Source organism: Equus caballus, unplaced genomic scaffold (assembly GCF_041296265.1).
Source record: "Equus caballus isolate H_3958 breed thoroughbred unplaced genomic scaffold, TB-T2T haplotype2-0000768, whole genome shotgun sequence".
Taxonomy (NCBI): domain Eukaryota; kingdom Metazoa; phylum Chordata; class Mammalia; order Perissodactyla; family Equidae; genus Equus; species Equus caballus.
In genome coordinates this window covers 9931-25990 of record NW_027221987.1, presented here as the reverse complement: position 1 = coordinate 25990, position 16060 = coordinate 9931, and the positions used below count along the sequence as shown (strand labels likewise).

Genomic DNA, 16060 nt, shown 5'->3' with positions numbered 1-16060 from the left:
TCAGCAATCCCAAAAGTCCTATGCACCCCAATGTTCACTGCAGCATTATTTACAATAGCCAAGACATGGAAGCAACCTAAGTGCCCATCAACAGATGAATGGATAAAGAAGTTGTGGTATATATATACAATGGAATACTACTCAGCTGCAAAACAGAACAAAATCATCCCATTTGCAACAACATGGATGGACCTTGAGGGAATTACGTTAAGTGAAATAAGCCAGTTAGAGAAGGATAATCTCTGTATGACTCCACTCATAGGAGGAATTTAAAAATGTGGACAAAGAGAACAGATTAGTGGCTACCAGGGGAAAGGGGGGGTGGGGGGCGGGCACAAAGGGTGAAATGGTGCACCTACAACACGAATGACAAATATTAATGTACAACTGAAATCACACAAGATTGTAACCTATCATTAACTCAATAAAAAAAAAGATATTATGCTAACTGAAACAAGTCAGTCACAGAATGACAAATATAGCATGATTTCTCCTATAGGAGGTATCTAAAATAGTCAAACTTAGACAAGCAGAAAATAGATTGGTGGTTGCCAGGGGACGGGAGTGGGGAAAATGGAGAGTTGTTGTTCAGCATCAAGTTTTAGTTATGCAGGATACATAAGTTCTAGAGATCTACAACATTATAAACTTAAGAGGATAAGTCTTAGGTTAAATGTTCTTCCCACACACACACACAAAAGCAAAGGGACGTAAGAAATCTTTTGGAGGTGATGGATATATTTATTACCAGGATTGTGGTGATGGTATCATGGGTGTAAGCATATTGTCCAACTTCATCACAATGTATACATTAACTATGTACAATTTTTTAATGTTAATTATACCTCAATAAAGCTGAAAAAAATATAAACTCTCTGTTCTCTTAAATGAGTTCTTAGCAGCATTCAAAGCAGTTGAGCACTTGCTCCTTGAAATACTTTTCTTGTTGGGTTTCTGGATAGCCCATGCTTCTCTCACTTTTAGTGGCTCCTCTTATACTATCTAACCCCTAAATGTTGAAATCTATTTTTCCTATGCAGGTGATGGGGTTCAGGGCATGCCCACACCCCCGCCCCGCCCACCGCAAGATGCACCACTCTGGTATGTGGATTATTTCAAGCTGAAGAAAATAAAGGCTCAGAAGACTCAGGAAGAACATTCCACCTTCTCCCCAACTGACTAAAAGAAATTTAAAATAAAGGCCAGTCCCCAGGACAAGCCATCACCTTAGATAACTCTGGGTATCTGGTAGACTGGGAGGATCCTTGCTAAGCCCATTCTTATCAAAGTTCTATTTACCAAACATTTGCTTTTCCATTTCCAGGAGTTGCCTTCCTCCCCTTTGAAGCTCCAAATCACTACCCCCAACATCCTCCTTGTCTGTAGCTGAAGAAATTTAAACAGGCAGCCTCAGCCAGATGACTGAGTTACTGTTTCTCCTGAGTTTCTCCCATGTATACATGCTATTAAACTTTGTTTGATTTTTCTCCTGCTAACCTGCCTTTTAAATTATTTGACCAGCCATAAGAACCTTAAGAAAAAGGGGTGGGGGAGGAATTCTCCCACTTCCCCAACACAGGTGATCTTAAATGGTTTATAAATTCTCAGGTTTATATCTGCATCCCAAATCTGAGTTCAACTTGTTTGTATTGACAAATAAAAATGGCAAGCAATAGGATATATTGGAGAATATGAGGAAGCCATTTGGTGTAAACCTAATTCGGCCTCACCTTGTCTTTCCAAAAGGGCCTGACCGTGGCTGTTGAGCATGCATTGTATATCTGCTTTAGATATTCCCTATGGCAAGAACAAAGGCCCTTGAGATAAAGGTGCAACTTCCCTCCCTCTCCCAAAGTTGGCATCTCCTTAAGGCTTAAGCGTCTTTCCTTAGGCTAGAAACTGATTGCTGTGCTCACCTGTGACTGCCCAGCTCGAGACAACAGACTTGCCTCCTGCTACGCCCTCTGAGATAGCAGACCCACTACCTGCGGTGTCCATCAAGAGCTGTGCCGACAGGGCAATCTTGTGACTATTGTGGGAGGGACATTTCAATCATATGTGAAACGTCCTGCTTGGCGGTATATAACCACTCTGTACACCTCACTTCTTTGGTGCCCTTTCTTCCTGTGGGAAGAAAGGCCCCGGGCCATGGTCCTCAGATTTCAGCTCAGAACAAATTCACCCAAATTTTCGTTTATAGATTGGTTATAGATTATTTTCATGGACAGTATCTAGCTGTTTAATTGATATCTTGACTAGGATGTCTTCATAACATAGTCAGAAGGAAATTCTAGATATCCAACTCTCTGCCACAGTCCCCCCAAAGTGCTCTTCCCTTATATTCCCCATCTCATTAAATGGCACCTCCATTTATCTAGTTATTAAAGCCAGCAACCTAAGAGTCTTCTTGATGCTTCTCTTCCCTAATTCCCACATAAACAAGACCTATCTTTTTGATCTGCAAACACCATACTTGTTCAACCCCCCTTTATCTTGCCTAGAACAATGCTAGAGTTTACTGACTGATCTACTTTCACTTCCACTGTTGCCCACTTCCAGTCCATTCTCCAAAAGTAGTCAGAGTCTCATTACCCTTCAGTGACTTCACATTGCACTTACCATGGCCTGTAAAAATCAGGCTAATCTGATTCTTTCATGTCTCTCTATCCTCAAAGTGCTGGGAATACTGCAGTGAATGAAACAGGCAAGTCTTCTATTCTCATGGAGTATTCTGGGGGCTTTTTTTGGCAGGGGGTGGGGAATAGAATAAAGAAGTGCAGATAAATAAAACCATTTCTGAAAGTAAAGAGTACTATGAAGACAATTAAACAGGGGATTGTGTTAGACAGCAACTGATATTTGCGGTGGGTTTTAGACTGCGTGGTCAAGGATTGCCTCTCTGAAGGGACATTTGAACTGAATGATACAAAGGAATTTTTAGCACTTTCTCAGCAAAGGTTTATTTCTTGATTGTATCATAATCTCATCAAGGATCATCTGGGAACTCTAGTTTTTATCTAATTCCAGGACCCAGGCTGAGAGAGCAGCCACCAAACTGAAACTTGCAGGTTGCTGTGACAAAAGGAAGTAAGATTCTGAAGGGCCTCACACCAGCAATGAAAAGCTCTAGTCTGTAAGTGACACAGATTTCTTCCACCTATACTTTATTAACCAGAACTATTCACATGACCCCACCCAAACCAAGAATCTGGGAATCGCAGTCCTACCATGTCCTGGAAGGCAGAGAATGAGAAATATTCGGAAAACATAATTAACTACTACTATAGTCCTTCATGTTCACAGGGGAAAATATAAAGGAGGGAAAGTCATAGATACATGCATGGTAGTGGCAGGAGTTCTCCTACAACTGTGCAAGGCCATTAGAATTGCTAGTTCTGGTTCCTCTGGGAGGCATATGGTAGAAACAGAAGACAGTTTGGTGAAGCTTTCCGAGTCTTGCTGCTATCTGATCCCTCTAATACTGAGGAAATGGTTTCTTACTGTTTTGCAGACCTGGAAGAATGAATCCACAGAATGTGACCTCATTGTCCCTACTCAGGATTCTAGTTTGCTCACTTCAGTCAAGGTGCCTTAAACTTTTCTAAAAGTCAAGAACAGTCTGGAAATACATATATTCTCCATATCAACTTCTCAGAGCAAAAATCAAAGAAATGGGCACAAGACCGGCTCAATGTTTTTTATGAATGATTGATAATATTAATTTGAAGACTATTTCTTACATATTATACATCCATTTGTAGAGGGAGTAAAAGGTTATAGACACCACTAAGACATACCTGCTTTTTCTTCTAGCATTTTCAGTTTGTCTTTTTAAAAAACTTAATCCTTTGTTCTGTTTGAAATCTTTCAATTGTGAAATATTTCAGGACTGATATTAAATGTGACTAACACTAAGCCAAATACCTATGTGCCCAATACCCAGCTTATGAAATAAAATATTATAAAAATAGTCATAGGTCTTGTTTTTGCACGCTTTTTGGTGAGGAAGATTGGCCCTGAGCTAACATCTGTTGCCAAGCTTCCTCTTTTTTGTCTCCCAAAAGCCCCAGTACATAGTTCTATATCCTAGTTATAAGTCATTCTAGTTCTTCTATGTGGGAGGCTGCCACAGCATGGCTTGATGAGCGGTGTGTAGGTCTATGCCGAGGATCCGAACCAGCGAACCCCAGGCCGTGGAAGTGGAGAGCATGAACTTAACCACTCGGCCATGGGGATGGCCCCCTATAGGTCTCTTTTTATACCTAATCACATTCCTCTTTCTCCCAGCTTCCCCAGAAGTAACCACTATTCTGAATTTAGAATTTATCCTTCTTGTGCTTTTCTTTGTACTTTTACTACATCTGTATGTATCTGTTATCAATATGTAGTATTTTTGAGATTTGGGGTTCTAGCAATGATGGGGTAAACACAACTGGATTAAAAAGAAAACAACAAGACTTATCCTCCCACCACACACAACTAAGAAACCGGACAAAACATACAGTGGTTTCCAGATATTAGACAACAGTCAGTGAAAGATAATGATCTCTGAGAGAAATGAAACAAAAGATGTGAGCCATATTATTGCCCCAGCTTACAGCCTGGAGAGAATTTTTAGGCTATGTGCAGGCAGGAAGTACCCAAACGGAGCCTGCTGGTTCCAGGAGCTAAAGATACAGAGCTCATACAAGGAAATCTTATGAGCATTTATGGGATGAAGTATGAGAGAAGACAGATCTGCGCAGGAAGAGCTCCAAATGAGTACTGATCAATGCAGGTGTGTGAGGAAACTACTCAAGGCCAGTGAAAGACCATGAGAAAGATTCAAGTATAGCCATCCCAGAACTCACACAGGGCTGGTAATACTCTATATTCCCACTAGCCAAATAAAAAAAACCTCCTAATACAAGGACATTCTCAAGAGGGTATCACATCAGTGTTGGGACCAAATTAGTCCTATACTAAAAGTTGTACTGGATCCACCTAACAAAGCAAGAAAGCAAGCCTCAAAATGGCAGAGTTGATTACAAATGGCTTAACTGAATCTCAAAACAAAGCCTGAAAATATTTTAGAAAAAAAATACAGAAACTCCAACAACTAAGAAAATAAAATTCACACTATGTGGCACTTGACAAAAAAAAATTACCAGATATGCAAGAGACAGGAAAATAAGACCTAAAATGAAAAGAAAAATCAATCGATATGAACAGACCCAGAGATGACAGAAATAGTTGGCAAGAATGTTTAAACACTTAGTATAAATATAGTTCATATGTTCAAGAAGGATGAAAGATGAGCATTTTAAGGAGATATGGAAGATGTAAAAGAAATCTATTCCTCAGCAATATGAATTTACTTAACACTACTGAATTGTGCTACACTCATAAATGGTTAAGATGGTATATTTTATATTTTTAGCATGGTAAAAGAACCTTTGTTAATCTAAAAGGAAACAAACAAAACAAACCACAAATAAACATCTAGAAGTGAAAATACAATGTCTGAGAAGAAAAACAGTATGGTTAAAATTATCAACAGGTTAGACACTGTAGAAGAAGATTAATGAACTTAAAGACAACAGAAATCATCTAAAATGAGAGAGAGGAAAGATTGGAAAAAACTAAACATCAGCGAGCTATAGAAAAACATCATGTGCCCTAATACAGATATAACTGCACTCCCAAAAAGGAGGAGACAGATAGGACTGAAAATTTTGAAGGACTTACGGATGAAATTTTTCCAAATTTAATGAAAACCATAAACTCATATTTCCAAGAAGCTCAATGAACCCCAAGCAGAAGAAACAAAGAAAACTACACCAATGCACATCATAATCGTATTGCTTAAAATCAGTGATAAGGAAAAAACGTAAAAGCAGCCCAAAAAAAGACACGTGTACAGAAGAAAAATGAGAATTACAGCAGACTTCTCACTGGATTGAATGAAAGCCAGAAGAAAACGGAGCAACACCTTTAAAGAGCTGAAAGAAAAATAATGGTTGCCCAGAATTCTATATACAGTAAACATACATTTCAGAAATGAAAATGAAATAAATACTATTTCAGACATATCAAAGCTAAAATTCATCACCAGCAGCCCAGCAATATAATACATATTAAAGAAAATCCTCCAGACAGAAGGAAAATGACACCAACTATAATTCTGGATATACACAAGGAAATAAAGAGCACTGGAAACGCAAAGTTTGTGAGTAAATACAAAATACACTTTTCCCTAATTTTTAAACATCTTTAAAACATTACTGACCGGTTAAAACAAAAATGTAACAATGCATGTGGGGTTACTAATATATGTAGAAATAAAATGTATATCCACAATAACCTAAAATCTAGGAAAGGTGAAATGAAAGTAAACTATTGTAATGAGCTTATACTATACATGAAGGATAATAATATGATCAGAAGGTAGAGCGCAATAAGTGGAAGATGTCTAATATAAACCCTAAAACAACTTATAAAATAAAGAAAACAAAGAGTACAGATAACATGAAAAGAATATTGACTTATTCCTAACAAGTCAATAAAGGAGATTAAATGGAATTAGAAAATGTAAAATTTTCTGCCTTCTAAAAGAAGGCAGAAAAAAAATACAAAGAGATCACAAATAAGAGAGAGAATGAATAAATAGCACAATGGTACATTTAACCACTTTAATCACAACAACCAGTAATCATTTTAACTGTGAATGCTGTAAAAAAAATCAAAAGGCAGAGATTTTTGAAACAGGAAAAGATAGAGACTGTCATGAAAAGGTAGAGACTGTCAAATTGTACGGAAAAGAACAACAACACTAAATACATATTCACCTAATGACAGAACTTCAAGATACATAAAACAGAAAATGATAAAATTAAAAGAACTGCACCAATCCACAATTATAGCCACTATTATAGATGTCAATACCCTTCTCTCAATAAATGACAAATGAAGTAGACAGAAAAATCAGTAAAGGAAGACCTGAATAACTCTATCAACCAACATTCTACCTAACATTTTTCCCAAATACAACTGGATCACTGACCAAGATAGACTGTAAGATTGGCCGTAAAGAAAGTCTCAATAAATGTAAAAGAATTCAAATAATAAAAACTATGCTTTCTGGCCACAATGGTATTACATTAGAAACTAACAACAAGCCAAAGCAATCTCGAGAAAAACCAACAAAGCTGGAGGTATCACAATCTCTGAATTCAAAACATACTACAAAACTACAGTAATCACAACAGCGTGGTACTGGTACAAAACACACACACAGCTCAATGGAACAGAACTGAGAGTCCAGAAATAAAACCACACATTTACGGACAGCTAATTTTCGACAAAGGAGCTAAGTACAGACAATAGAGAAAGGAAAGTCTCTTCAATAAATGGTGTTGGCAAAACTGGACAGCCACAGGCAAAAGAATGAAAGTAGACTATTATCTTACACCATACACAAAAATCAACTCAAAATGGATTAAAGAGATGAATGTAAGACATGAAACCATAATACTCCTAGCTGAAAACATAGCCAGTATGCTCTTCAACATTAGTCTTCGCAGTATCTTTTTGAATACCATGTCTCCTCAGGCACTGGAAACAAAGAAAAAAATTAACAAACGGGACTACATCAAACTAAAAGTCTTCCCCATCAACAAAATGAAAAGACAATCCACCAACTAGGAGAAAGTATTTGCAAGTCATATATCCAATAAGGGGTTAATTTCCAAAATATATAAAGAACTCACACAACTCAACAACAACAAAACAAACAATCCAATCAAAAAATGGGCAGAGGATATGAACAGACATTTTTCCAAAGAAGATTTACAGATGGCCAACAGGCACATGAAAAGATGTTCAGGGGACGGCCCGTTGGCACAGCGGTTAAGTTCACACCTTCCACTTTGGCAACCTGGGGTCTCCAGTTCAGATCCCGGGGGCAGACCTACACAATGCTTCTCAAGCCATGCTCTGGCAGGCATCCCACATAAAATAGAGGAAGATGGGCACGGATGTTAGCTCAGGGCCAGTCTTCCTCGGCAAAAAAAGGAGGATTGGCAGCAGAAGTTAGCTCAGGGCTAATCTTCTCCAAAAAGGAAAGAAAAGAAAAGATGCTCAACATCACTGATAATTAGAGAAATGCAAACCAAAGCTACAATGAGATATCACCTCACATCCATTGGAATGGCTATTACTAAAATGACATGAAATAACAAGAGTTGCAGAGGATGTGGAGAAAAGGGGAGCCTCATATACTGCTCGTGGGAATGCAAACTGCTACAGCCGCTACGGAAAACAGTATGGGGATTTCTCAAAATATTAAGAATAGAACTACCATACAATCCAGCTATTCCACTTCGGGGTAGATATCCAAAGAAGACGAAAACACTAATTTGAAAAGATACATGTACCCCTATGTTCATTGCAGCATTATTCACAATAGCCACAACCGGGAAGCAACCTAAGTGCCCATCAACAGATGATGGATAAAGATGTGGTATATGCACACAATGGAATACGACCCAGCCATAAAAAAGACGAAATTGTGCCATTTGAGACAACACGGATGGACCTTGAGGGTATTATGCTAAGTGAAATGTTAGACAGAGAAGGACAAATACTGTATGATTTCACTCATGTGGAATATAAACAAACAAACACACAAACACACAGAAACAGAGAACAGATTGGTGGTTACCAAAGGGGAAGAGGGTGGGGGAAGGCCAAAAGGGGTAAAGGGGCACATATATATGGTGACAGACGGAAACTAGACTTTTGGTGGTGGACATGATGTAACTTATACAGAAGCTGAAATATAATGATGTACACCTGAAATTTACACAATATTAAAAACCAACGTGACCTCAATTACAAAAATTTTCAAACTCAGAGAAAACAGTATTTGAAAGAGAACTGAGGGGCTGGCCCCGTGGCCGAGTGGTTAAGATCACGCGCTCCGCTGCAGGCGGCCCAGTGTTTCGTTGGTTTGAATCCTGGGCGCGGACTGGGCACTGCTCATCAAACCACGCTGAGGCAGCGTCCCACACGCCACAACTAGAAGGACCCACAACGAAGAATATACAACTATGTACCAGGGGGCTTTGGGGAGAAAAAGGAAAAAAATAAAATCTTAAAAAAGATAACTGAAAAATCCGCATATATATGGAATCTAAACGTATTTCTAAATAACTCATGCATCAAAGAAGAAATCCCAGAAGAAATTTTAAAATATTTTGAATAGAATGGAAATGAAAGCATGACATATCAAAATTTGTGGGGTATACCCAGGCAGTTCTTAGAGGAAAATTTATAGCATTAAAAACTCAGAAGAGAAGAGAAGAAAATTCTCAAAACTATGGTTAAAGCTTAAGAAGCCAGAAAAAGAAGAGCAAAGTAAACCCAAATAAGTAGGAAAAAAGTAAATGAAAGGAAGAAATCAATAAAAATAAAAAACAACCAAAAATGACAAAAAGAGAGAAAACCAATTAAACCAAAAACGATTTGTCTGAGATCAATAAAACTGACAAATCTCAAGCAAGTCCAATAAGGATAAAAAAGAGAAAAGACACAAATAAATAATATCAGGAAAGAGAGAGAAGACATCACTACAGAACCTTCAAACATTAAAAGTGATATGGGAATAGAGTAGACAATTTTACGCCAACAAACTAATGACTTAGATTGAATAGACAAATTCCTTGAAAGACACAAACTAGCCAAGTTGACTCAAGAAGTAATAGAGACAGGACTTCCAGAATGGTGGTATAAGGAGCTCGGCAGAACATTTCCCCATGAAACGATCATTTAAATGATCAAAATTGGAGCCAGCCTGTGGCACAGTGGTTAAGTTCGCACATTGCACTTTGGCGGCCCGGGGTTCGCCGCTTCGGATCCTGGGTGTGGACATGGCACCACTTGGCAAGCCATGCTGTGGTAGGCATCCCACACATAAAGTAGAGCAAGATGGGCACAGACGTTAGCTCAGGGCCAGTCTTCCTCAGCAAAAAAAGAGGAGGATTGGCAGCAGATGTTAGCTCAGGGCTAATCTTCCTCAAAAAAAAAATGGTAAAAATTATTATTATTTTTAAATTTAAATTTTCTGGAAATTGTCCTAATGGCATACAGCAAATTAAAAAACATTTACTCAGGAAAATCTAGTAAATCTGGGTAAGAACAGCAAGTCTGTGCCATTTGAGCCATGTCCCACTCCTACCTCCACCCCTCCTACAAGTCGGAGTGATCCAGCTTTACAAGAAAATGAGACCCTCTCTCTCCTCTTAGCTCGCAGTCTAGGGTGAGAGTTTCTCCCTGGGAGAGCAGGCTGCTGCAGTCTCTAACGTTCTCAGCTTCATGTTGCAGAAGTTCTATTCCAGGCAAATGTAGCCAAGAGGACTGGGGCTCTGTTACCCCAAGTAGCCCCTACTTGGAAGGTGGACCTCTACCACAGGTAGGAGCAGGTTGAAAACACTGGGCCCTGAGCACCCACACCCCAGCTTGCTGACAGGATGCAGGTTCCATACCAGGAAGTATGTCACGGGCTGAAGTGTGTTCCTGAAAAATTCGTATGTTGAAGTCCTAACTCCCAGTACCTCATAATGTGATTGTATTTGGAGAAAAGGTCTTTAATGAGGTCATTAGGATGGGCTCTAATCCAATATGACTGGCGTCCAAACAAGAAGAAGAAATTTGGACAAAGACTCGTCTAAAGGGAAGACCTCGTGAAGACACAGGGAGAAGACGGTAACCTACAAACCACGGAGAGAGGCCTCAGAAGAAACAGCTCTGCCCACAACTTGATCTTGGACTCCTCACCTCCAGAACTGTGAAAAAATTAATTTCCGTAGTTTAAGCCCCCCAGTCTGTGGTAATTTGTTAAGGCAGCCCTAGCAAACTAATACAGATTTTGGTACCAGGATGTAGGGTGCTGCTGTAACAGATACTTAAAATTGTGGAAGTGGCTTTAGAACTGGGGAATGGGTAGAGGCTGGAAGAGTTCTGAGGTGCAAGTTAGAAAAAGAAACCAAAATTGAAGATTTGAAAGTTCTCAACCTATCTACATTACAAAAAAATGAGAAAATCTGTTCTGGAGAGAACATCAAGGGTGTGGCTGGACAATCACTCACTAAAGGAGCCCAACAATAAATCTGAACCGAAAGATGGACAAACCCGAAAACTTAAACACAGACTGATGGAGATTATGCAATCTGAGGAGCAGAGAGAAAAAAGAATGAGGAAAAATGAACAGAGCCTTAGAGAATTGTGGAACACCATTAGGCACACCAACCTATGTGTAATGGAAGTAACAGAAGGAGAGGAGAGAGAGAAAAGAGCAGAAAAATATTGACTATGTAGTGATCGAAAACTTCCCAAATATGATAAAAACAATATATATCCCTGAAGCTCAACAAACTCTAAGTCGGAGAAATGAAAGGAGGGCTACACCAAGACGCATCATGGTCAGATGTTGAAAGCTGAAAGTATATATCCAAAGGAATTCAAAGCAGGGACTCAAACAGATATTTTTATGCCAATGTTCATTGAAGCATTATTCACTAAAACCAAAAGGTGAAAACAATCCAAGTGTCCATCCACAGATGAAAGGATAAGCAAAACGTAGTGTATATGTACAAAGGTATATTATTCAATGATAAAAAGGAATAAAGATCTGATACATGACACAACATGGATGAACACTGAAAACATTATGCTAAATGAAATAAGCCATGCAAATGGACAAATACTGTATGAATCCACTGATATGAAGTATCTAGAATAGGCAAATTCATAGAAATAGAAAGTAGATTAGACATAACCAGGGGTTAGAGAGAGGGTAGGGTGGAGACTTATTGCTTAACAATTACAGACTTTCTGTTGGGGGTGATGAAAAAGTTTTGAAAACAGTGGTGAAGGTTGCACAACATTTTGAATGGAATTAGTGCTACTGAATTGTACACTTAAAAATGGTTAAAATGACAAATTTTATGTTGAATATATTTTACCACAATTTTAAAAAATCAATAATGTAATATATCGAAACCCACTGAATTGTACACTTGTAATGGGTGAGTGGTATGGTATGTAAATTATATCTCAATAAAGCTGTTTTTTACCCTTAATAAAAAGATATAAAGAACATAACTAGCTTTATGCCTACTAAGGAAATTGATTTCCACTTCAGGCCTAGATGACTTTATGGCTGAATTCTACTAAACATTTTTTTTCGAACTTTACAGAAGTATAATTGACAATAAAAATTGCATGTACTTAAGGTGTACAATGCAAACCGTTGATATACACATACATTGTGAAATGATTATTACAGTCAAGTTAACTAACACATCCATCACAGTTACTTTTTTGTTGTGTGTGGTGAGAACACTTCAGATCTACTGTCTTGGGGCTGGCCCAGTGGCATAGCAGTTAAGTTTGCGTGCTCTGCTTTAGCGGCCCAGGGTTCACCGGTTCGGATCCTGGGCACGGACATGGGAACCACTTATCAAGCCATGCTGTGGCAGGCGTCCCACATGTAAAGTAGAGGAAGATGGGCACATATGTTAGCTAAGGGCCAATCTTCCTCAGCAAAAAGAGGAAGATTGGTGGCAGATGATAGCTCAGAGCTAATCTTCCTCAAACAAAACTACTCTCTTAAAAAATTTCAAGTATACAATACAGTATCATTAACTATAATCACTATGCTGTACAATAGGACCCAAAGGTTATTTGTCTTATAACTACAAGTTTGTACCCTTTGACAAGCATTTCCCTATTCCCCCCCCACCTTCTTCCAAACATCCCAGGAGGGAGTATACCAGTTCTACGCAAAATCTTCCAGACTTTTAAAGAGGAAGGAATACTGTCCAACTCACTTTATGTAGCCAACATTATCCTGATACCAAAACCAGATAAAGACATTACAAGAAAAAAGAACTATAAACCAATATCCCTCATGAAAATAGATGGAAAAATTCTTCACAATTTTTGAACAAACAACTTATCATGAATTGAGTGAAAAAACAAAATATATCATGACCAAGTGGGGTTTAACCCAGGAATGCAAAGTTGACTTAATGTTAAAATCAATTAATATAGTTTACCATATCAACAAACTAAAGAAAAAATAATCATTTTAATATATATATAAAAACATTCGATGCACAAAGATTCATTCAGTACAATAACTCTCAACAAACAAGGAATAAAAGGGAATTCTTTCCACCTGATAAAGAGTATCTACAAAAACCCTACAGTTGACATTATATTTCAGGATGCAAGACTGAATGCTTTTACCCTAAGATCTGGAATGAAGCAACAATGTTTACCTACCACTTCTATTGGAGGTCCTAGACAGTACCGTAAGGCAAAAGAAAAAATCAAACATGCAGATTGGAAAAGAAGTAAAACTGTCTTTATTTTCAAGTGCATAATTGTCTAAGAAAACCCTGAGGAATCTACAAATAAAAGCTACTAGAACTTTTAAGTGAGTCTAGCAACATTGCAGATACGAGGTCAATATGCAAAAATTAGTTACATTTCTATGTCTAGCAAGAAATGGTCAAACTGAAATTTAAAGTACCATTTTCAATAACGTAAACATGGATTTTCTAGGAATAAATTTGAGAAAAGATATTCAGGACTATACACTGAGAAGTGTAAAACATTGCTGACAGAAATCCAAGATTACCTTAATAAATGGAGAGAGATACTGGTTCATGGATCGGAAGACTCAGTTGTCATTTTTCCTCAAATTGACCTGTAGATTTGAGAGAATCTCAATGAAAATCTCAATAGGTTCTTTTGAAGAAATACATTAGTCAACCCTAAAATGAATATGGAACTACAAAGGATATAGAATAGCCAAAACAACTTGGAAATAGAAGAGCAAAGTAGAAGGACTAAAACTACTTGATTCCAAGCTTATCATAAAGAGACAGTAATCCAGACAACGTGGTATTGGAATAGTCACAGGCCAGCGGAACACCATAGAGAGTTCAGAAGTAGACTCACAAATTTATGGACAATAGATTTTTAAAGTAACAGTTTTATTAAGATATAATTCACATACAATACAATTCACGCATTTTAAATGTACGATTAAATGGTTTTTCGTATATTCAGAGAGTTGCGCAACCATCATTACTATTTAATTTTAGAAAATTTAGGTCACCCACAAAAGAAACCCTGTATCAATTAGCAGTCACTCCCCATTTCCTCCTGAATCCTCCTACCCTGGCCCTAGGCAGCCACCAATCTACTTTCTGTTTCAATGGACTCGCCTATTCTAGACATTTCACATAAATGGTATCATACAATATGTGGTCTTTTGTGACTGGATTCTTCACTTAGTTTAATGCTTTCAATGTTGTAGCATGTATCATTTCTTTTCCTTGCTTAGTAATATTTCATTGTATGGATATACCACCTTTTTGGTTATTTATTCATGAGTTGATGGACATTTGCTTCCCCTTTGGGGCTTTTACAAATCATTCTGCTATGAGCATTTGTTTACAAGTTTTTGCGAGGACATACGTTTTCAGTTATCTTGGTTATATACTTGGGAGTGAAATTGCTGAGTAACTTTATGCTTAACCTTTTGAAGAACTGCCAGACTTTGGAAAATATCCCAAGCAGTTGCACTATTTTACATTCCCAACAGCATGAATGTTCCAATTTTTCTACACCCTAGCCAACACTTACCTGTCTTTGGTGATTATGGCCATCCAAGCAGATGTGAAGTGGTATCTCATTTGGTTTTAATTTGCATTTCCCTATTAGTTAATTATGTTGAGTATTTTTTCATGTGTTTATTGGCCATTTGTATATCTTCTTTGGAGAAATGTCTATTCAAATCTGAGAAACCATTGCCTAATCCAAGGTCACAAAGATTTAAATCTACGTAGTCTTGTAAGAGTTTATAGGTTTAGCTCTTGCATTTAGCTCTTTGATCCATTTGAGTAAATTTTTGTATATGGTATGAGATAGCTGTACAACTTCATTCTTTTTATGTGGCTATCCTGTGGACAAATGATTTTTGACAAAGAAGCCAAGAGAATTCAAAGAGGAAATGATCATCTTTTCAATAAATGGTGATAGGAAATTGGAGAGCCATATACGCAAAAAAAAGTCTTAATCGTTGTTTCACACCATATGGAAATATTAGTTCAAAATGGATCATAATAAGTGTCTAAATATAAGAGCCAAAATTATAAATTTTCTAGAAGAAAATATAGGAGAAAATCTTAGTGATGTTGGGTTAAGCAAAAATTTCTTAAATAAAGCATAAACTAAAATAAAAGGCATAAACTATAAAAGAAAAGTCAATAAATTTGACTTCATGAAAATTAAAAATTTTTGTTCCTTAAAAGACACATAAGAAAATAGACGATCCAGCCACAGATTGAGAGAAAGTGTTTTCAAAACACGTATCTGACAAAGTAACTGTATCTAGAATAGACATAAAATTCTTACAACTCAATAATAATAAGAGAATCCAGTTTATCACATGGGCAAAAGATTTGATCAGATGTTTAAACTAACTATTTTGGAAAACATTTTGGCAGGTTCTTAAACAGTCAAGACTTCACCTTCCAGTTGATTCAGTACTCCCACTCCTAGAGAAATGTGAACATACATGCACATGAAAACTTGTACAAGATTCTTTACAGCAGCTTTATTTGTAATAGCCCCAAACCGCAAACAACTCAAAAGCCCATCAGCGGGGGAACAGATAAACAAATTGCGTTATATCTATATAATGGGTGCTACTTAGCAATAAAAGAAATGACAACTGATACAACAACATGGATGAATCTCTAAACAGTGATGCTGAGAGAAAGAAGTGTTAGAAAATGCAAACAAATCTATTGTGACAAAATAATCAGAGGTCTCCTGGGGATGGGGCACAGAGGGAAGAGACAGGGATAGACTACAAAGGAGCAAGAGAAGTTTTGTGTGTGATGGATATGTTCCTTATTTTGATCGTGGTTATAGTTTGAGTAGTATATAACAAGACAAAACTTATCAAATTGTACACTTTAGGTATGTGCAGTTCATTGTACAT

The 16060-nt window shown here is 37.5% G+C and overlaps 1 protein-coding gene across 6 annotated transcripts in view; it reads left to right on the top strand.

Moving 5' to 3' along the window:
• Positions 1–3970, top strand: part of LOC138922324 (ral guanine nucleotide dissociation stimulator-like) — a 378765-nt gene extending 374795 nt beyond the window's left edge. For 2 of the 6 annotated variants that reach the window (XR_011435415.1, XR_011435414.1), the window contains 4 exons: positions 1041–1101; positions 2676–2704; positions 3028–3133; positions 3512–3970. The gene's annotated coding sequence lies outside the window, so the exon portion shown is untranslated. Of the gene's footprint in view, positions 1–1040; positions 1497–2675; positions 2705–3027; positions 3134–3511 lie in introns of those variants that run through there. The other 4 variants (XR_011435413.1, XR_011435412.1, XR_011435411.1 and 1 more) reach the window with 2 other exon arrangements.
• Positions 3971–16060: the final 12090 nt, after the last annotated feature.